This window comes from Macrosteles quadrilineatus, unplaced genomic scaffold (genome assembly GCF_028750875.1).
Source record: "Macrosteles quadrilineatus isolate MER2022 unplaced genomic scaffold, UCM_ALF_1.0 Scaffold_8__2_contigs__length_117827958, whole genome shotgun sequence".
Classification (NCBI taxonomy): Eukaryota; Metazoa; Arthropoda; class Insecta; order Hemiptera; family Cicadellidae; genus Macrosteles; species Macrosteles quadrilineatus.
The window spans coordinates 91,534,931-91,557,251 of record NW_026542601.1 but is presented as its reverse complement, the minus strand read 5'-3'; the positions used below and the strand labels follow the sequence as shown (position 1 = coordinate 91,557,251).

Here is a 22,321-nt window from a genome sequence, read left to right as displayed (position 1 = left end):
AACATTACATTCACAAACATAATTCATAATTACTGTATTATGTTAACTTTAAACCGTACAAAATTCCTACACCTAAACAAGTAGCAATATTCACAAACATGATTCATAATTATAATGTTTTACTTTAAACCGTACAAAATTACCACACTTAAACAACCAAAAACTTTGTAAATGTTAAAACTATTTTATACCATGACATGATTAAATTAACAACAAGCATCTACTCCAGGTCCTACGAACTTTCATGGTGAGTAAAAGTAACTTAACATCATTGTGTTACCATTTAGTGTTTTTTATTGAAAATGCTATCTACATGAAAGATCTGGCTTAATCGTGTTCAGTTAAGTGGTGTGGCACGCGACGATATTCGTTATTAAAATTTTTACCTAAAAGGTCATCGAAACTATAAAATTTAACCCTGTGTTTTATACAAGAATTATTCTCACGGTTAACGATTAAGTTATCTCATCATCAAGCTGTAATTTTTTACAGTTTAACGTTGTTTTTTTGTACAAAATATTATTGCAGGTATTTTACGTGAGACTGAATTTTTACAACATCAGGAATCTTGAAAAAAGGTTAAATAAAATGCAATAAATAAATTATGTTTTAGTTTGCTCAATTTATTAGTGGATTTTTTAATATTTTATTTTAATACATATTTGTTGTTTTTAACTGTGGTGTTTTCCAGAAATGACCGATATGTGTACAAAGTTTGCGATGTTCTAGGTTTCTTCCACCTGAGGACGGGGTCAGATTAGATGCTGAAACGTTAAACTGCTTTTTAAGACATAAAACTCTAACCATAATAAGTTATGGAAAACTGTTAATTCTCTAGGATCGGTTATATCTCTAGTCTTCAAATGGAAAGGCTCTAATTCGATTCTGAAAGGGATAATTTCTTGACCAAAATATCATTTGTCACTAGGCTACCAAATAATGATGCAACCCAATTAAAATGTTGAGATAGATCAACAAGACCGGGGTAGGAACCATTCTTTTAGTAAGAATACCGATTGCGTATAGACACAAATACAGGGTGACACAAAGGAACCGGACGTTTTTTAAACAGCTGTTCCATTGTTGTTGCACGTGGTAGGAAGATTGAAGCTATGTCATTACCTTCAGTGAGGTTTGCCATTTTTGTTAAAATGGCTCAGTGGACCCTAGACCATCGCGTTTTCGCATACACAACTTTAGTCCGAAATGGTGAATCCGTCGTCAAATCCAGCGGGAATTTAGTCAACATTTTAATATTGAACGCCATGGAACGGTTCCAAGCCGAAATACGCTATTAAGCTGGGTTTAAGGGTTCCGAACAACTGGGAATATAACAAGAAAGCAACCACCAGGCCTTGTTAGAACTTCGAGAACATCCGAAAACATCGCCAGAGTGAGAGCAGTATTGAATGAATGTTTCCTAACAAGGTGATTTCTCGCTTTGGTGACATGCCGTGGCCGCCAAGATCATCTGGCTTGTCCACTAGTGATTATATCCTTTGGGGGTTTCTTAAGGAGCGTGTTCATGCTCACAAACCACGCGCTCTAGAGGATTTGAAGTTTGCAATCACAGAAGATATCAATGGCATTCAACCTCCTGACCCGAGTTTCAGAGGATTTTCAGACCAGAATGAACATTTGTAGATAAGTAAATGGCCGCCGTATGCATGACGTCATTTTCAAAAAAATGACGGTTTTGTAACAAATGGCAAATGTTTACCTCACTATGTACAGTATTAAAACCAGTCTATTCCTTTTAACTACTGTGTACTACTTATTTAAAAAACGTCCGGTTCCTTTGTGTCACCCTGTATAATTCCCCAAATAATCCTATGAACAACTGCAAACGTCCAGTACAGAAACAGTTTAGTCATCTGGTCTAATTATTTGAATTCACAGCATCCACTTTTAAAACGTTACAAAACGGTACTTTTACGCCGGCCCAAAAATCCGGTAAAAAGCAGGTTCCAAATTTCCAAACCAGGTACGCGTGCTGTAGTCCATTATTTGGCTCATTAAACTAAGCGAAACGCCGCGTCAGGCCGGTGGACACTTCAGCACAGCGGGGTATCAAGGTACAAGGGAGTGTAGGACTTTCGGCCTGGGGTGATTATGAGGAACTTACCCTCCGCAACAAACAATAGGGAACATAGGTAGCTCTGAGTCTGTTGCTCCCGAAAGATTCCCTATAGGTTAATTTCAAAGGTTTTGTGGGTAAAAGGAAGTAGGGAAGGGGAGATAGGGGTGTGTGACACAGCAAGCTGGGCAAAAACTATGAATAGGATTCTGGATTAGTACTTCCAGGAAGGACCTGAGCCCCAGGGCACTCTAGAGCAGGCATTAGATGGATTTAATTCAATGTCTAGACTGGCTAAAGCCTTTTATTGCAAACAGCAGTTGCAAACAGTAGTTTCAAATAAATGTTTGCAATTTTTATTTCATGATTTGTTTCCATGTTTCATGAAATTGTTTGAAATAATTTCGACCTTGATTATGACTCGCCTCGTTCTGGTTCTTCAGATTAGTCCTTTTGAGGATGTCAAGTGTCGAGGATGTTATTTTTGCCGTGGCGGCGTGTGTCGTGTTGTCAAAGCAACATAGGCGAGACGATGCTGGGTGAACATCGGTGATTGTATAAATCATCAAATTAAAATTATTATTAATTTTTAAAGATTGCAAGGAGTTAATTATAACCCTTTTAATTCACATGAGACGTTATTGTTATTTTTAGATCAGACGACCTTGTCATTTGAGATTAGTGTTAATTCATTGACAGTCAAACAGCATTTTCCCGATTAATTAAACACTGAATCGAGATACATGGTGGTGCGAGTGATCACGTGAGTGAGACAGGAGGTGGTAGCATAGGGGATGGCGGAGAAATGTTTCTGTTTCGTGTTTCAACGGCTCATATTGACCGAAACTAGTGTTGCAAACAAAGAGTTTGCAACTTCCTTTGATCTTTACCGACTTCAAGTGGAAACAAAAATTTCTGTTGCAAACACTGAAAAACTGTTTGCAACAGCGAAATGTTTCGTCTAAAAATGTGTGTTTTTAGAGGTGTTTGCAATTTTTGTTTGCAACTCGTGTTTCAAACTCCGGTGTAAACGCGGCTTTAGCCACAAACACCGAGCTTGAAATTGTTCATTTAAACAGTTTTTAACCGACTTTAACGACAATTTGACCACGTATGGGTCAGCCCAAAAAGTTAAAGATACCAAAACAGTGGTGTATGTATAAATTTACCATTATATTAGTTAAAGACGTTATAGTTTTTATAGACAGGCTACTGTAGAAGGTGGGGACAACATCCGCCTTACATAATATATGTATTAAAGTTTTATAAACCATTTATAAATTAAATAAATTATTTACACGAAACGTGTACACGTTATTTGAAAAAGCATTTATACGATGAATTTAACTTTTACAGAATGTTTATACGACGTATACATGTATACTTAAAAATAACAATCGGTTGCATGTTAAAAATGTTATTATTACTGTACAAAAAAAAAGCAATTGCGTGACTATTTTAACTACTTTCACGTTACCGAATCTTTCGTAAAATTCGTCATGTGGAACGATCTGTGGTGACAAAAGTTAATTAAGACTTGTTTACCATAGGAGTTAAACATTGAAACAAATTTAAACGTTGAGTAAATCAAGAATTTCCAGACCACTTAACATGAAGAAAACTATTTTTTTTTATTTAGGACTCCTTTCTACCCTAGTTAAAAATTGCTTAACACCACCTCACCATTTCATAGGTACTATACCATTAAACATTTTGATTAACAATAATTGTACACTTGTTTTTTACAGTAACAAATATGGTGCTTAAGCGTAACAAATGAACAAACAACCACACCCATATCAGACAAACAGATACAATTGAGTTGTTAGGCTTAAAATAAAATAAAAATTAAACTATGCTAAACAAAACAACAATGAATCAGCGAAATTCTAATTTTATTAATTTAACTGGTCATAATCCTTTTGGTAAATCCGGAAAGGCAATTTATTTTATAGATGGAGGCGTCTATTTAAATCTTACATTGGCTAATATCTAACATGGACTTAGATCCAAAATAAAATTATTTTTGTCACATTTAAAATAATTCCAACGAAATCCAAAAGACAACTCCTTAGTATCAACCAAATACGGGGTGAGTCTTCTAAGCTATCCTAAACAGATTGCAGACAAACAGCTTGACTTACAGAGATGAAACAAAACTTTTCCCCACGAATTCATACGCAAGGAACAACGTAAAAAGTTTTTTTAACATATGTCATGTTATGCATAGTTTTTAGCTCTAGACTAGACAAGCAATTTAGTGAAAACAGAACTCCTTTATCTCTATCCGTTTCAAAATGGCGGCCATTTGTATTGAAAATATTAATTGATATTTACAGAATACCCTGTTAAAACCACTAAACCTGTTTTCGTTCTGTTTAAAAATTCTTAATCCTCGTGAGTTCTGCTTTAATATTATATGTAATATGTCAAAGTTTTAAAAACTAAATATTTTTTCAATGATTTTTTTTATATTGGTAGCCATGTAAATAAAAAAATTTAAATAGAAACATATGTCAAATGGCGTATCATTTTGAAGGTATTGCAAAAAAAACTTATAAATTTAAACCCATCTTTAGTAGTTTTCTAGTAATTAACCAAAAACTCCAATTGCCCATATACAACCTATGTTAAACGTGCAGTACTGGAGATTAGTGGATGCAGATACACTTTTCAATACAGTCCTGCACGTTTACATTTGAAAACTCTGAGATTCTAACCCTGGTATCAACCACGTTGTTCCTTGTATATGAATTAGTAGGGAAAAGTTTTTTTTTCATCTCTGTATGTCAAGCCGTTTGTCTGCAATCTGTTTAGGACACCTTAGAAGACTCATCCTGTATATTTCAATATATCTCGCTTAATTGGTATAACATTTTCATCTTATAATATAATTAGATATAATAATATATCTAATCCAATATGAATCTGTGAATTTCATTCAACAATCAATGCAATTTGCAATATAATAATTGGAACACATAATTCAACATTGTATTTCCAAAAAAAATCAGTTGGATAGAATTAAATTTAATGTTTTATTAGGTAAAATATCAGAGGAAATGTGTCAAAATTAACTTTTACTGAACACTTTTATATTTAGCGTACGTGGCCAACGAAATAAAGAATTCAATTTCCAATTACTACAAGTATTTTACATTTAAATATTTCGTAATACAGTTAAATAGGCACCCTTTAGTGATGAAATGCACAATTTTATATTCTTTTACTAGGTACTTTACACAATTACTTTTATATTTTAGCGCACACGGCCAAAGAAATAAAGAATTCAAGTTCAAATTGCTACAGGTATTTTACATTTAAATTGTTCGCAATACAGTTCAACAGGCACCCTCTAGTGATAAAATGCACTATTTTGTATTGTTTTACTACTGTACACGAAAATCTGTTATTTTTATATTTAGCGTGTGCGGCAAACGAAATAAAGAACTTAAGTTCTAACAATTACATTGAAATCTTTCATAATGTGACATATGACTATAAAGTCATATGGTTCTTAATTATTATTATGTTGTTTTTTGTAAACAATGTTTTAGTAAACAAACTTACTTGTAGCTCATTAAATGGAATTCCTTATCTAAAGATTTAGTTTTATTTTAAAACAAGAAACATAATGTACAATTCAAAGCAAAGACAGTTGATGCCTTTGACTTAAACAATTTTTTTCCTCAACTATCTTTTATTTAGGGTGGTTCACTTGTTTGCGAAGCATGTTTAAAAAGTTGTATTTCTCCAAGTACAATTATCGATAAAAATTAGTTTTTTAGAAAATCACTATCAAAATATCCCATAAAAAGAAGCATAACTGATGAATTATATGTAGTAGACATTTACATATTTTTGTATTTTAAATGTTGAAACAAAACGACGTTTATTTGTGGCGGATATTCACTACCACCATTACACCATCACTTCCTGAATCTTTAATGCCAAAGATTACAGTAATATTCTAGAACAATAGTAATGTTCTTAGAAGGCTTGGCCCATGCCTCCTGTGTCGACGACCCTGACTACTACCCCACAAGTATTTCTGGGAGATTCCTGGGATTTAATGGGTAAAGTGCAAGCTGAGGTCAGGTACCTGCTCCCGAGAAACCTACCCTTTACAACACACAATAGGGGCAGCCCAGGCCGAGTCAGGGGCAGCGCAGGCCGAAAGTCCGTTTCCCGGTACAAGGACCGGAGCCATTAACCGTTAATGGATTAATCCGGCGTTAACGTTAATCGTAAACGGTTAACGTGGACGGCTGCGAGCGTGGTGTAACAGAGTCGAGTTGTTTGCATAATAGCCGATTTACCTGCAACTTTTAAGTTGCTCTAATTGCACAGTGCAGTTCTTAAGACGGCCAACAGTATAGCTTAATGTTGTAGTAAATACAGCTCTTAACTAACAGCGTTTTAGTCACGACATTGTGCATATTTTGCATAACTATGATGAATATGCATGATTAAAACTATATGAATATAACCTACTTAAAATAGCTGTAGAACCCTAGTCGTTAATTCTTTTCGTTTCCTTAGTATTTTCCCCCAACTACTCCCAAGCAGGGTCAGAACCCAGAGGGTCCAGATGTCATTGTCATTGGGCTATAATAATTAACGAAACAGCCTAACAAATGGTCGACCTGGTCGGCGTAAAATAGTAGAGAGTATAGACTGTTCCTTTTAAAAACTTTTAAAAAATACCACAGGCATAAAAACACACACAGAAATATGAATCAACATTTAAACTACAGTATAATTAAATTTAACATCTTAATGCCTACTAAACAGCGTGCAAGGACGGTTTAAAAGCAGAGTATAGTAAAATTACAGCTCGTTTTATGTACAGTCACTTGCTTATCCGCTACTCTTGGGCATTGCTAAATTTAAAAAAAATCCGAATTACTACTACTTGGGCATTGCTAAATTACAAAAATTCCGAACTACTATGACCGTTATTGCAAGAATAGCGTGTAAATACCGCCAAAAGATTTATCAGATCTCTTTAAAACTACAATAGGCAATTTTTAAGTGGTGATAAGCAGATTTTCAGCGAATCGGGACCTATGCCGAACGCATTCGGAAGCCCTTTTACCTCTTGAATCATAGAATTCGGATAACCGGTGCTTTACTGTATACCAAACCGACGATCAATGTATCAAACCACACACACTTTATGTTTCATCCCAACAAATGATGAGACGGTCAACATGACTTGGACGATCTCGAATCCACTTTCATCTTTTGATCTCATGAGACGCATGGCAGGTAGTAATCGTCCAGAACAAATGAATTACACAGAGTAACATAAACCCCAATAATTATTTTCTTGGCAGTCTGTTCAAAGCACTCGAGATGGCATAGCAAACAACTGAGCTAAAACTGCGCGGTCTTTGAACTGTAGAGTGGCTGAGGTAAAGTGTAAGTGGACAATGCTCTGTTGGCTTTAGCTCGCCAACTGTCAAGCATCGGCTAGTTTGGAAGGTCGCCAAACCGATCGTATTTGTCACTAACAATATTGTCGTCAATGTTTGACACAATGCTAGATCGCTGCCTTGTTGTGTTTGTAGTTTATGCGTTTAATTTTGGGTGAAAATACATATCCATAGTTAAATTAGAAGTCACTGAAACAAATGCGATATCTTTGGTAATAGGCCTATGTATACTACTGTATACATAACGAATGCAATAGTTAGAAAATAAGTTAAATCCCCAATTCTAGTTAAATATTATGACCATGAAGGGCAATCGATAGACACACCTGGTTCAATATTTTTTAGCAGGAATTCAAATGAAAATGAGCGTCGTTGGTGAGCGTCTGCTTTCAATCACAGTGCCTATTTCGGCTGCGTATACTTCGCTAAACTGAAAGAAAAAACTTGCTTTCACCACCTCCCTACACCACCTACACACTGTTTCGTAGAGGCCCTATGCTTCGCTAAGGAGTGACAGGAAATAAGTCAAGTAAGTAACCACCTACCCCCCCCCCTAGCACCTCTTACGTCCCAAAAATGTATCACACTATCGAAAGTGATTGAGGTTATTAAACATGTTACATTTAAACGAAAATGTGACTGTAGCTGGTCCAAATAGATGGGATCTTTACTCTAGTATCCACAGGTTAATTATATCAACCAAAATCGAAGGTTGACACTGTAGCCTATTTTCAACCAAACTCGAAGGTTGACACTGTAGCCTATTTGATGTTTCTATAAACTACCGCAAAACCCTTCAAGGTGGCCACGGTTTCGGTGGTGTCTTTAGTACACACCAACTTTTCTACCAAGCCGAACTGAAAGAGGACGACTTACTTTAAACGATAGCATCTTTTATGTCATAAACTATCATGGTGGAAGAAAATTTAATTTGGTATTCCTACGACTGGGGATGGTCCAAATAGATGTCTACTACTTCAGTTTCCAAAAGTCAAATGTCTGACGAGAGCCTGTTTAAGTTACAGACTGACAAAGCTGTAAAGTAGTTTTTGGAACACCCTGTACTCAGTATCAGTATCGGCCACCGTGTTGTGAGCTGTGGACTGCAGTCTTGGAGGTGTGCCAAGATATAAACACTACGGTGGTCGAGAGAGCAATATACCCTTGTATTGTATACATTACCGGCTGTGGCTGTAGCCGGGCTGCTTATCGTGCCAATTTACTGCTTCCACCCGCCTACAGGGGATTATGGCTTCATCTCTGGTGTGTGCAGAGGTGCCAGGCAGCCAAAGTCAATTGAAAGTATACGAAATTATGGGAAATGTTAAAATTATCGTGCATTGTACCACTTTAAAGCAGATAAGTCTGTTACCCACAATCAATTAAATATTTCCTTATACATGCGATTCTTTATCTTCAACCACTTATCGGTTGCCAGATTTACAATATTCTGTGCATTTGATTTTATACTGGATTGCCCACTGTTTATTTATAAGGTTAGTCAACCTGTAAAGTTATCGAAACATGATAAAGATATCGCATTTTTAACTAATTGAAAATCAGCGCACAATAATCTCATAACACAATAATCTTTAATTTATTTTCTATGGAGAAACGCAGTTGTGACAATTTACATGACTTAATAGTCAAAGTTTACAATATGGGTGTTAAGATGTTAAACAATAGACTAAGTCGTGTATGATGGCTATCTCACTACCCACAAGTCAACCGTGCAGTAAATAAATTCAAAATTTCATCCAAACTAAGTTTCTAAATGTGTTGAACAAATAGTCCTCTGGATTGTTCCATAATGCCGTGGTCAAGTTACGTAAAGAGTACATCGTGCAGTAGGAAATCCGATCAACAGTGGTCGAGTTAGACATTTCACGAACTACCCAACTACCCTGACTATCTGACCTACATCCCACTGAGGAATCAGAACCACTGCAGAAGCGTGAAAACTATGTCGAGACTCGTGTTCTGTAATGGGACAAACGTTTTAGGCTGGAGACAAATAAAGTAGGTACAACAAGAAAGTACATGTTAGAGTAGTACACTGTTAAGACAACAAACCCAATAAAGTGTGACAACATTGTACTCACTCTGCGTACATATTCTCCATAATATACGAACACAGTAATGTGGGAATGACTAGAGAAGAGTAATTTATCAGCTTCTACCTCTTAACACAGTAGCATTGATTTACGACGCGGGAACTGCTGACTATATCACGAGAGTCACAGATTGTGTCACAATCAATATAAAACATTGGCAGATTGTAGCCCAATAAACCAGCAATGCGGGAATGACTAGAGAAGAGTAATTTATCAGCTTCTACCTCTTGCATTGATTTACGACTGGGGAACTGCTGACTATATCACGAGAGTCACAGATTGTGAGTCACAATCAATATAAAACATTGGCAGATTGTAGCCCAATAAACCAGCAATGCGGGAATGACTAGAGAAGAGTAATTTATCAGCTTCTACCTCTTAACACAGTAGCATTGATTTACGACTGGGGAACTGCTGACTATATCACGAGAGTCACAGATTGTGAGTCACAATCAATATCAAACATTGGCAGATTGTAGCCCAATAAACCAGCAATGCGGGAATGACTAGAGAAGAGTAATTTATCAGCTTCTACCTCTTAACACAGTAGCATTGATTTACGACTGGGGAACTGCTGACTATATCACGAGAGTCACAGATTGTGAGTCACAATCAATATCAAACATTGGCAGATTGTAGCCCAATAAACCAGCAATGCGGGAATGACTAGAGAAGAGTAATTTATCAGCTTCTACCTCTTAACACAGTAGCATTGATTTACGACTGCGGAACTGCTGACTATATCACGAGAATCACAGATTGTGAGTCACAATCAATATCAAACATTGGCAGATTGTAGCCCAATAAACCAGCAATGCGAGAATGACTAGAGAAGAGTAATTTATCAGCTTCTACCTCTTACACAGTAGCATTGATTTACGACTGGGGAACTGCTGACTATATCACGAGAGTCACAGATTGTGAGTCACAATCAATATAAAACATTGGCAGATTGCAGCCCAATAATCCAGCAATGCGGGAATGACTAGAGAAGAGTGATGTAGCAGCTTCTTCCTCTTAAACACAGTTGAATTGATTTACGACGGGGGAACTGCTGACTATATCACGAGAGTCACAGATTGTGAGTCACAATCAATATAAAACATTGGCAGATTGCAGCCCAATAAACCAGCAATGCGGGAATGACTAGAGAAGAGTGATGTAGCAGCTTCTTCCTCTTAAACACAGTTGAATTGATTTACGACGGGGGAACTGCTAACGATATCACGAGAGTCACAGATTGAGAGTCACAATCAATATAAAACATTGGCAGATTGCAGCCCAATAAACCAGCAATGTGGGAATGACTAGAGAAGAGTGATGTAGCAGCTTCTTCCTCTTAAACACAGTTGAATTGATTTACGACGGGGGAACTGCTAACGATATCACGAGAGTCACAGATTGAGAGTCACAATTAATATAAAACATTGGCAGATTGTAGCCCAATAAACCAGCAATGCGGGAATGACTAGAGAGTAATTTATCAGCTTCTACCTCTTAACACAGTAGCATTGATTTACGACGCGGGAACTGCTGACTAGGATCACGAGAGTCACAGATTGTGAGTCACAATCAATATAAAACATTGGCAGATTGTAGCCCAATAAACCAGCAATGCGGGAATGACTAGAGAGTAATTTATCAGCTTCTACCTCTTGCATTGATTTACGACTGGGGAACTGCTAACGATATCGCGAGTTACATTCAATATCTTTGCTAACATTTACTCGTTATCAAAGTTAACGACCCAGCAACAGCTTCCTTTCTTATCACCACTTCCGCCTCTTCATTATCTTTTAGTGTCACGCAATGGCGATGTAATTCGTAGGTGTTTCCTGAAATAAGATCGTTAGACGTGTTTTAAATTATCTCAAATCATTGTAAATGTAAATAGTAGTCGGTTTTTATAATTTACACATTTCTACTTATATAAAATGGCGACATGTTGTAACGACTTAAACTAACTTACTCGCTTGGTAATCAGAGGGACACTGGTTCAATCATGTGAAAAGTCAATAGCCTTTTGATGGGTCAAAACATGGTCCAGCTGTTTGTAACTTTGTGGTTCTGTCTAAACGCCCAGCTGGTCTTAGTCGATAACAAAGCAATACTGTAATTTCATTCTTCACTTTTTTCGGATCCACACTTCGATGTATCATCGGCGTCGTATACATTTATTCCACAGTAATTTAACTTTATTTATTGTGTAGACTTTATTGCCACTTCTTATATTTTTACATTCAGCCTATTTTTACCACTCAGTTAATCAACTAACCTTCTAATGAAACGCCTATTCTCCAAACATAAATTTTTATAACAAAATGACTCAATTATTGGTCCACGCTCTCATTTAATTGTTGCGTATCCGATGGAACTATACCACTAATGAAATTATGCCCCAAAGAAAATTCATACACGGTCCTCCAGTATCCTGCGCCCAGAGTGGTCAGTGTCAAGAGTGGTATTTCTCAGAAAGCACGACCTAGTGGCGCAACACTGCAGTCGTAAACCAGCTGTTGGTCGCTGTTGAACTATTCTTTAACATTAATATTAACAGCGGTAGAGCAACAAACCAGCGGGTGTAGAGTGATCTGTCCAGCAATTACAGTAACGTCACTACGACTAGGGTAGTATATCTTCTGCAGATGTACAGGAGTTGGTGGACTCGGCTGGCGATTCTACGGGATGAATCGAGAAATACATGTAAACCTTACTGCTTCGATAGTGAAGAATTAAGAATTCCGTTATTTGATTCCACTGTAAATAAAATGACTCGTGGCAGAATGTGTTCATTGATTAAACTACAACGTAGTTGTAAGGCAGTTGGTGAACATCCGGAAGAAGTCTTTCAAGCGTCAAGTGACTAGAATAATAGCATTCGTGTCGCAACCGAACAAATTTCCGTAAGTATTTAGATGGGTCGACAAGGTTCTTTTAACTTTTAGTATGTAATGTAAATCATCATTAATTCCAGCTTGATCTATATTCTGTCCGCGTAAGTGGTCTTTAAACTTTGAGCACTAGTGCTGCAATATATCTATCCTTTATCTAAGTGGTTATAGTGCTCGCCTGGTAATCAACAGGACGCCAGCTAGATTGTGAGAAAAGTTAGTAGTTTTAGCGAATTTCCCTATAGGGAAGTAGCTATTACCGTAGGTGGCACGGTAAGACCTAGACCCGGGACCGATTTACTTTTTCATTTTGATGTCCCCAGAGGCCAAAAACACCATTCGTTCAAATTTTTATATATGTATATATATATATATATATATATATATATATAGATTTATATATATATATATATATATATACGTCCGTGAACGCGATAACTTGAGTAATTTTGGTCCGATTTTGATGAAATTTGGTTTAAATGTGTAAAGGGAGATAAACTTGAATGAGTTCGCGAACCAGCATGATCGGACCATGGGAACGGGGCTTTACAGGGGGTTTTATGGGGTAAAAATTGGTTTTTCTCACTTTTGACCCTCAAAACACAAAATTTCCCAATTTCTCTTTAGACCTTTTTAAAGAGCTTAAAAAAACAAATAATTTAGTATATAAAAGTATTTTTGTTCGGTTATTAGTAACGGAGAAAATTTAAAAAATTGTAAATTTAAAATTCCCATGTTATTCTTATGGAGAATATTGTCAAATGTTGTAGTTTGCTTGTTTATGGATATATTTTGATCAAACTTGGCAAATTTATTTATTTTGTACTAAGCTATCAATATTTTACTCAAAAACACACTTTATTAGTTTCCTTGTAGCAGCAAACCTAGGTACTCGTTAAACCTAATGTTATTAAAATATATTTAACTGAAAATCAATTCAGACAAATGGAAATTCGCTTAGTCGGCAGGTTTGCTGCGGCGGGGGTATTTATGGTTCAAAACTAGACCAAACTGTCATTGAACGGGTTTTTAATAAACAATCCTTGCTAATGAAACAACTGGTTTTTTAGTCAGCAAAGCTACACAACACAAGGCATCTCTCTTCATTCTACACTCACGTCTAGTGACAATGACCTAACGTATTACCATGGAGTATTCATTGATTACCATATTTGCCGGCAGTGCGCAGTGCGCGGTGGGCGTGGCACGAGAACACGTCACGTGTCGCCGCGTGTTGGTTCGTGTACAGCAGGTGCGGTGATCATAAGGTCAAACGTGTTATTACAGCACTCGTGTCATGATCAGCCAATAATTAACACAGACTTTCCTTCTCCTTAGCACTTTCACCATCACCTTGTAGCCTGCATCAGGTGTTAGAGAAATAAATCGCACGGATTATACAGACGGATACAAAGGAAGTTGGTTGGTAATAATTACTTTTTTAAATTTGTTGTTAGAATTTAAACTTAAGTGTAAAACCTTTGTAATTTGATTAAATATATGGTGATGCGTCATGTGAAACTAATTTATACTTTTTAGTTTTGCAATTACAGAGTAAAAAAAAATATGGAGTACGAGACTGCAACTGTTGTGTTAGGCCTAATGAACTGGGAAGAATCTTAAGAATTGTTAAAGTTTATAGGCTTTCAAAACACAGTGCATGGAAACTAATAGAATATGTGTATATCGCACATAATTTCATCAATTCTGTTAAAATAAGAGATAGAAGTTTAGTATTTTGCAAAAATAAATCACTTACTTAGTTCTTTAAACAACTTACAATTTGTTACACGTTGTAGTAGTGAAAGCTTTTGAATTTGAACAAATAATTTATTTTAAAGGCCTAATCTAAAAATTAATATATTGCGGGCTATAACAAGCACGCAATTTCAACCCAAATCTCTCTAAAAGGAGTAGAGCAGATATTGCTGCTCTCAAAGAATAGGCAACCTAAGGAAATTTCACCTGTCCCTTCTGGTGTTCTGTAATCTTATGCCTATATAGTCTCTCTATAGCCTATATAGCTATAGCTACGTCGTATAGGCCTATGCCCTATAGTTTAGGTCCCCAACATATAGGCCTACTACCACAATAAAAGCTCCCGACTTCCATAATCGACTTTAATATACTGAAGTAGACATCCCTCTACTCGTATATGGAGCAGCAATTCTACCACTAGTCAAAGCTTCCACCCAAATAATTTCAACGTTCACAAAATCCCATTATAAATCAACAACCCCGTCGTTACATTAGCGCCAAATCAAAGAAGTGTTGCAACGAGTTGCCCAATCCACCATTAGCGACGCTACAGTTTACAAACACACCAGCATGTGTTATGTGTTAGGCTGGGCAAGTGTAAATACAATCACAGCAGCGGCTTCTCACAGCAAACACTGCGAGAAGCTGAGTGACTGCCAAACAGCTGATTGGACCACTTCCGGTACATGGACGTGTCAGCTGTTGTCTCAGCTCAGCCACTTCCGGCAGACGTGTCTGTGGGGATGTCACATTGCGCGGGGGTGTGGGGGTGAGTTACGTCGGTTAGGGGTGAAAACTGTTAAGGTACCGACAATGACTCCGAAAATGGAAAATATACCCAATGACAACTGCGGGAGGTCATTATAAGCTGGTTTACGTTTATTTATTTTTGTTTGGTCTGACATCAATAAAACATGTGTTGTTACAGCAGGAGTACAATGTATTGATAAAGATGACATCTCAAGTTAGGCGAGCAATTCAAGTTAATGCTTAAGTTTATAAATTGGAAAGTAAAATTACATTCTCATACATTAACAGCGTTTGAGTTCGAGTACAAGGCAGGAGAACGAACAAATCTTTTCACTAAGCAAGTACTTCAAGTCTGTTGATCTACTGGTATAATACTCTAAACTAGTTTTGCAACCTTTCTCCGCCTTTTTGGTATACCAGAATTTAAAATGATATCTTTATCAAGATATAGTGTTGCGCAAGTTTATAATGATTTTATTGTAATACTCTTGACAATTTAAAGACACATTTCAAATCTGCAACCATCACAAATACAAAATAATCTGCTGACTCACGACAGTGCAAACTGCACCCAAACAATCTATAATCAATTTCTCGATGTTCCAGTGAAAGCGTGTTAAAATCAAAAATCACTCACAGCCCCAGAACCGAGCATACTCAATCGGTAAAAAGTGAACGTAAAACTAATCACACGGGCAACGCACGACGTGGAGGCATTTCGGCGTTTTTGAACACGAGAGAAGATAACTAGGTGCGTCCCACGCAGTCATTGGATAGGGTAATCTGTACAAGGGCGGTGCAAGGTCTTGGCTCTTGGTTGTATTGTGTTCAATGGGAGAATCGAACCACGATTTGTTGGAGAAAAGGGATTTCAAACTAAAAGTGCTCACGAAAAAAGTGTTAAGCACATTTTGACACGAGAACAAATAATTTGTTTATTTTTCCAATGGTATATTGACAGACGATGTAGCCGGTTGGTTTTAGTGCTTTTAAAGCCGAAGGTTTCTGGTTTGATTCTGAAAAAGGTCAATTGTGCACGTTCATTAGATTTCCCATCAAGCTATTAATAATCAATTTCTTCATTATGTTTTTCCAACAACAGTTTGACTGACAGTATATTATTACAAGGCAAGGGTTAAGAAGACTGTTCCTTGACAAAAAGTTGATAAAACACTATTGACAACTACATGCATACTATTAAAATGTAAAGTAAATATACTTTCTAAATGTTCAATCCGGAACTAGAAAACTAATCCTGAAAGCCTTTGAACTACATTCCTTGACAACAAAACTTATTTGCGCACTATTATTTATGTTTGGTACAAAATAGGTGAGGTATAAAATTATCGAAACAATCTAAACTATATAGTCAATGTATCGATCGCACGCACGCTATCAATACACGAATGCTCCACCGTTGTGTATGGACCACTAGAAAATGCCATTGGCAACTACATGCATAAAATTAAAAATGGAGAGTGAATATACTTTCTAATGTAAAATGTTCAATCCGGAACTAGAAAAATAAGCCTGAAAACCATTGCACTACATTCCTTGACAACAAAACTTATTTGTTCACTATTATTAAGATGTTTGGCAAAAATTAGGTGAGGTGTCTACACAATCTAAACGATACAGTCGATGTATCGATCGGTATCAATACTCGGATGCCCCACTGTTGTATGGACCAGTGGCAGTATAGCTTGTAGATGCTGAGGAATGCATGCGCATTGAGAACACGTGACTACAATACAAGCTTCTGTTTCTCTCAAGTTCTCCGACTATCGATAATGATTGGGCGGAGTCTTTGTCTAATATATCAAACAGACGCTATCGATACTTACGACCTCGATACGACTAAAGATGTATCGTTTCGCATCCACCATCCCATCCTGATGACATTATTAGGGTAATTAACTAAGTAATTAGTATGTATATTTGATATCAGGTATGGTGACTTTTAATTCAGAACATAAATTGATTGCTACATGCATAATGTAATGTAGATTATAATTTATCTCAGTCTAGGTCATTTGGCATTGACATCATAAGTTAAGCTTACTTATTCAAAGCAGATATTCTCCAAGGCTCTGACATTTTCGAACCCCAGCAATCACACATCAATTACAAATACCTATTCTTAATGGTGATGTAATTGTCCTTTAAGCTGGGATTTCCTAGGCGCGGAAGCGGAGAGCGGAGAGAGGGGCGCGGAGAGAGGGGCGCGGAGAGAGGGGCGCGGAGAGCGAAAAAGAGATTAACATGGTGTTCCGCTCCGCTAGTAGGAAAACAGTAACATTACATTACCTTAAGACAAGTGGAGTCCGCTCTCCGCGTTCCTCTCTCCACTCTCCACTTTCGCGCCTAGGAAACCCCGGCTTTAAACAATAAAAAAATTAAAAATTCTGTTTATAACTTTCCACTCTTTTTTACTTAATGCAGTGATGAACTACAATCCAACCGAATAAACAGCGATAAAAGGTTTGATTGAGCACTAGACTGTTGAAACATTTGTGTACTGTATTGAGACTTAAAACTCGGAGTAGAAATCAACAACATTCAAAATGCTATAAGAAATACATTCACCAATGGAAAATGTACAAGGAATCAGTTCATGGTTATTTACCTACAAAAATCATTTAATATGCTTACTACATCTACGCTTTCAGCATATTTAACGCGTTTTTCGAAGGGAAAAGCCCAATCTTCTGAACTTTTAACTATTTATCGTCAACTACTTGTCTTAGAACGTCCTATTATTGTCCAGAATATATCTCGCTTAGAATCGAACCAGAGGCCTTTTACAACTATATCCCGATAAATAGCATTAACGCACAAAATCATTACTCTCAAAATACATATTCATGACAATAGAAATTCTCGTATTCATTTAAGCGATGGAACTTGAAGCTCTTAACATAAACACACATGACGGTGTTTCGCCTAGATAGACCGTAACTTTGGCAGATGCAATTACCAGATTAGAACTACGGTGCCTCGACCTCGGCTGATGGTCTCTCAATATTTATAACACGGTCGCCGGTAACTGAACAAACTCAATTATGTGTCTAGATTGGAACATTAATACTGCACCACCTGTACAACAGCGCGGCGCCTAGCTGATAGAGGTGGTGTAGGAGAGCGAATGATTATACAGTGAGAAACCTTAGGGGAATACAGTGTGATATTGATATTCTATAAAGGTTTATGACGATTACAGTAAATTATTTTTTTCAGCGGGCCCCATCACTGAGGCATAAAAGAGTCATTTCGACACGAGTTCCAGCAAAATGTTAGAGTCAAAAAAGTTTCAACCAATGAGATGATTTGTATTTGTGATAATACTACACAATTTTATGGTTGTTAACAAAAAGAAACAGTAGTTGAAAAATTAATCCTCCCTGTGCTCCTTGAATTGGTCCCAATTATCGGTTGTCTGAAATATTTTTTCAAGACGTGTTATTACGCCCGCGCAACAATAGAACCCCTAAATTAATGTAGGCTACTAAAATATATGTACATTTTAAAATTATTTTAAATAACGATGATGGTGGTAAAGAATGGTAGTTAACTTAAAGGATCCTAGATGGATATGATCCTTATTCCATAGATGGATCATAGATTAGAACAGTATACAAACTCCTTTAATCTATGTTAAAATATACAATTTAGCACGACGATAAAGATAAACATACAAACATATAATAAATATAGTTTGTATAAATATACAAACATACTTGCTAGGTACTGCTTTCCAACTCAATATCAGTGGACTATATTTAAAGTCGGTAACATTTAAAACTGCGTACTCGACACGAGCTGATCATTTTTGCTTTAGAAATAACAAGAACTACATTAATCGATGCTTCTAAAGTAGATTCCATTGGATTAAAATATGTGAAAATTGTTTCCTTCTACATTTTATAAGTTATGAGTGTTAAATGTAGCACAAGTAAAACGATATATTAAACAATACCAAGTTACGACTAATGGACATTCGAGACTGGTTCATAATTAATAACGAGAAACTGAACTTTAGTCTTTAGTAAACCAATGAATATGTTACAATAAATAAACCTAATGACCATCGTGTTAAAACAACTCGCACGCCTTTAGGAAAGCGATCATTATCCAGCCTATTGGAACAGCAACAGTACCAATCAAACCACATTTCAATTACTTCTCCGTGCAATAAACACTAGGCTGGCGTCAACTGGCAACACGAACACGGCAAACACGTCGCCTATCATATCTACTAATCTGTATGCAAACACGGCTACAGCGCTACTGATAGTGATGTATGGCGTGAAGCTGCAGATCTCTGACGCTCTCACTCGCACTGCAGAATAAACACTAGGCTGGCGTCAACTGGCAACACGAACACGGCAAACACGTCGCCTATCATAATCTACTAATCTGTCTGCAAACACGGCTACAGCGCTACTGATAGTGATGTATGGCGTGAGGCTGCAGAACTCACTCGCACTGCAGAATAAACACTAGGCTGGCGTCAACTGGCAACACGAACACGGCAAACACGTCGCCTATCATATCTACTAATCTGTATGCAAACACGGCTACAGTGCTACTGATAGTGATGTATGGCGTGAAGCTGCAGAACTCTGACGCTCTCACTCGCACTGCAGAATAAACACTAGGCTGGCGTCAACTGGCAACACGAACACGGCAAACACGTCGCCTATCATATCTACTAATCTGTATGCAAACACGGCTACAGCGCTACTGATAGTGATGTATGGCGTGACGCTGCAGAACTCTGACGCTCTCACTCGCACTGCAGAATAAACACTAGGCTGGCGTCAACTGGCAACACGAACACGGCAAACACGTCACCTATCATATCTACTAATCTGTATGCAAACACGGCTACAGCGCTACTGATAGTGATGTATGGCGTGAAGCTGCAGAACTCTGACGCTCTCACTCGCACTGCAGAATAAACACTAGGCTGGCGTCAACTGGCAACACGAACACGGCAAACACGTCGCCTATCATATCTACTAATCTGTATGCAAACACGGCCACAGCGCTACTGATAGTGATGTATGGCGTGAGGCTGCACAACTCTGACGCTCTCACTGGCACTGCAGAATAAACACAGTGACAAACACTGAGAATATCTGGACCATCTGGTTCCTAGACGGTAGCCAAGTAGACATCTAATTCATTAAGGATCAGTCGTAGACAAATTTTCATTAGAAATGAACATACAGCAGTTGAATAAACCACTCATTCATAGAAGCTTAGTCTAAGGTAGAAGCTTTGACTATTAACTAGACATTCCATCCCATGTTAAAGTTGTAGCCAGGCTTTTAATAAAATTTGTCTTAGTTGATGTGAGCCACCTACAGATTGCGCTGATCTAAATTACTGATTTCTGCCGATTACATGATGAGTTTTACCAAGTCAAACTGATGGAATGACTTATTATGAGCTATAGCAACTGTTGTGACCCAGCAACTATGTCAGTAACGAAAAATAAGGTACAAAATAGAGTTTTAGACACTAGCGCAATCTGTGACTGGCTCACACAACTACATTCTTTTTTAGTAAAATATTGGCGACAGCTGATCCATATATATCTTCTTATGTATCCAATAGTCAATGGTAGAAGTCTGCTTTGGTCACACTCGCCAATAATGGTCCGTTGATTTTATATAATAAAAAAAGCTACTGCAAAAATTAAAATCGTAATATTCTTTCAAGCTCACAGCATGAAACTTCCACAGTCATATACTTACACTCTAAGAACAGTATAACTTGGTGGTTACTTTCCCATCAAATTAACAATTTAAATTATTTTACATTAAACACCCGTGTTATACGTCACGCGAAGGTTCGGTCACGCTATTCTACGCTGGAAAGTTCTCAAAGGCTTCAGATTGTCCAATGTGTCCAGTTTATCATGAGAGAGATTCCTATCTGTAGCCAAAAGCTACTCTGCAATTACTGTACTGCTGTGTGCTGTGTATGATGGGATGTGAAGTGGGCCGGGATTGTGGTTGAAGTGAGCGGGCAACTGAGAACGGTACTGCAAACTGGAGCAACAAGTGTGTAAACGTACAGCCTATCATTCATCAACAATGCAGTATAGAGGAAAACAACGTAGAAGAGTAATGAAATACGTTAAATGCATTGTAGTAGTTGGATGGTGTATTGTTAGTAATGCTTTAAATTTCCCCTGATCATATTACGTACCAGTATTACCAATTGGGATGGGGACGCAACCTAGTTCGGTGTTTTAACCCAAATATGAGAGAAGGATAGATGTTAAGTGAGATAAAGTACTTGTAGCTTTGCTACTGACTAAGAACCACAGCTTCCGAAGCCAGGGCCACTTATAAAGAGTCATGTTGACCATTTATATTTCATAACCAATTATACAGTAATTATTGCAACATTTGTAGGTGAGTACTTGAGTGTATTTCACGGTTTGCCTCATTCGTCACATAGAAGTATCGGTCCTTCCAAGATAGTTTTCTACTTAACGCAATTGCACTATTAAGTTAACACAACACTTCAAGGAAATATACGAGCAATAAGACACATGTAAACGGTTCCAATACAAAGAAGGATGCGTAGTATCCAACACTGCAATGCTCAAAATCAATGAAAGAACTGTCTGTAGCTCCAACCCCCTCCAGTTCAAAAACACGCCCACTAAAAACGTTAATGCACATCTTACATTGGAACAAAAAATACAGGCCAATAAAATCAGGAGACGAAATCCGAGGTAAAAACGACAACGCAGTCAGAAATGCAGTTAAGATAGGAAGACATTCCGTGGGCGCTTGTTCCGATAGACGGCGGCGAACAGCTCAATCTGGCGGCGTGATAGAGGATTCCAGCCACTCTTGGTACATTCCGATAAAAGTGCGGCCGAGGTCTTGGCCGTGGCAGTGACCGCGGTCATCACGTGGCTGACAACACGGTGCGGTACACTTATGGACCAATACGATCTTGTGAACGATTCATCGATGGGGGGAGGGATGTTAAAAAAATGAACCTTGTTTGAAAATGGTGCTGTGGGCTAAAGGAAGTTCTCAATGACTAATACAAACGGTCAACTAAGTCATACACAGTCCTTGCTAAGGAACCAGTAGTCAGTGTCAAACAAAGCCCACTCACAGGTAATGTTACTCATTCTACTCTTATCAATAACGATAGGGACTTCGGTCCGACTCCTGTTGGTTCTGTGACAGAGGAGGGAAAGTTTCCAAAATTAATTGCCATCCGTCAAAGATAGAGTTCAAGAAAGTGCTCACTGTAAAA

At 37.4% G+C, this 22,321-nt stretch overlaps 1 protein-coding gene across 1 annotated transcript in view; it reads right to left on the bottom strand.

The window, feature by feature from the left end:
- LOC129001251 (frizzled-2-like) overlaps positions 1–22,321 on the bottom strand; it is an 87,749-nt gene that overhangs the window by 5,632 nt on the left and 59,796 nt on the right. The window lies entirely within an intron of this gene.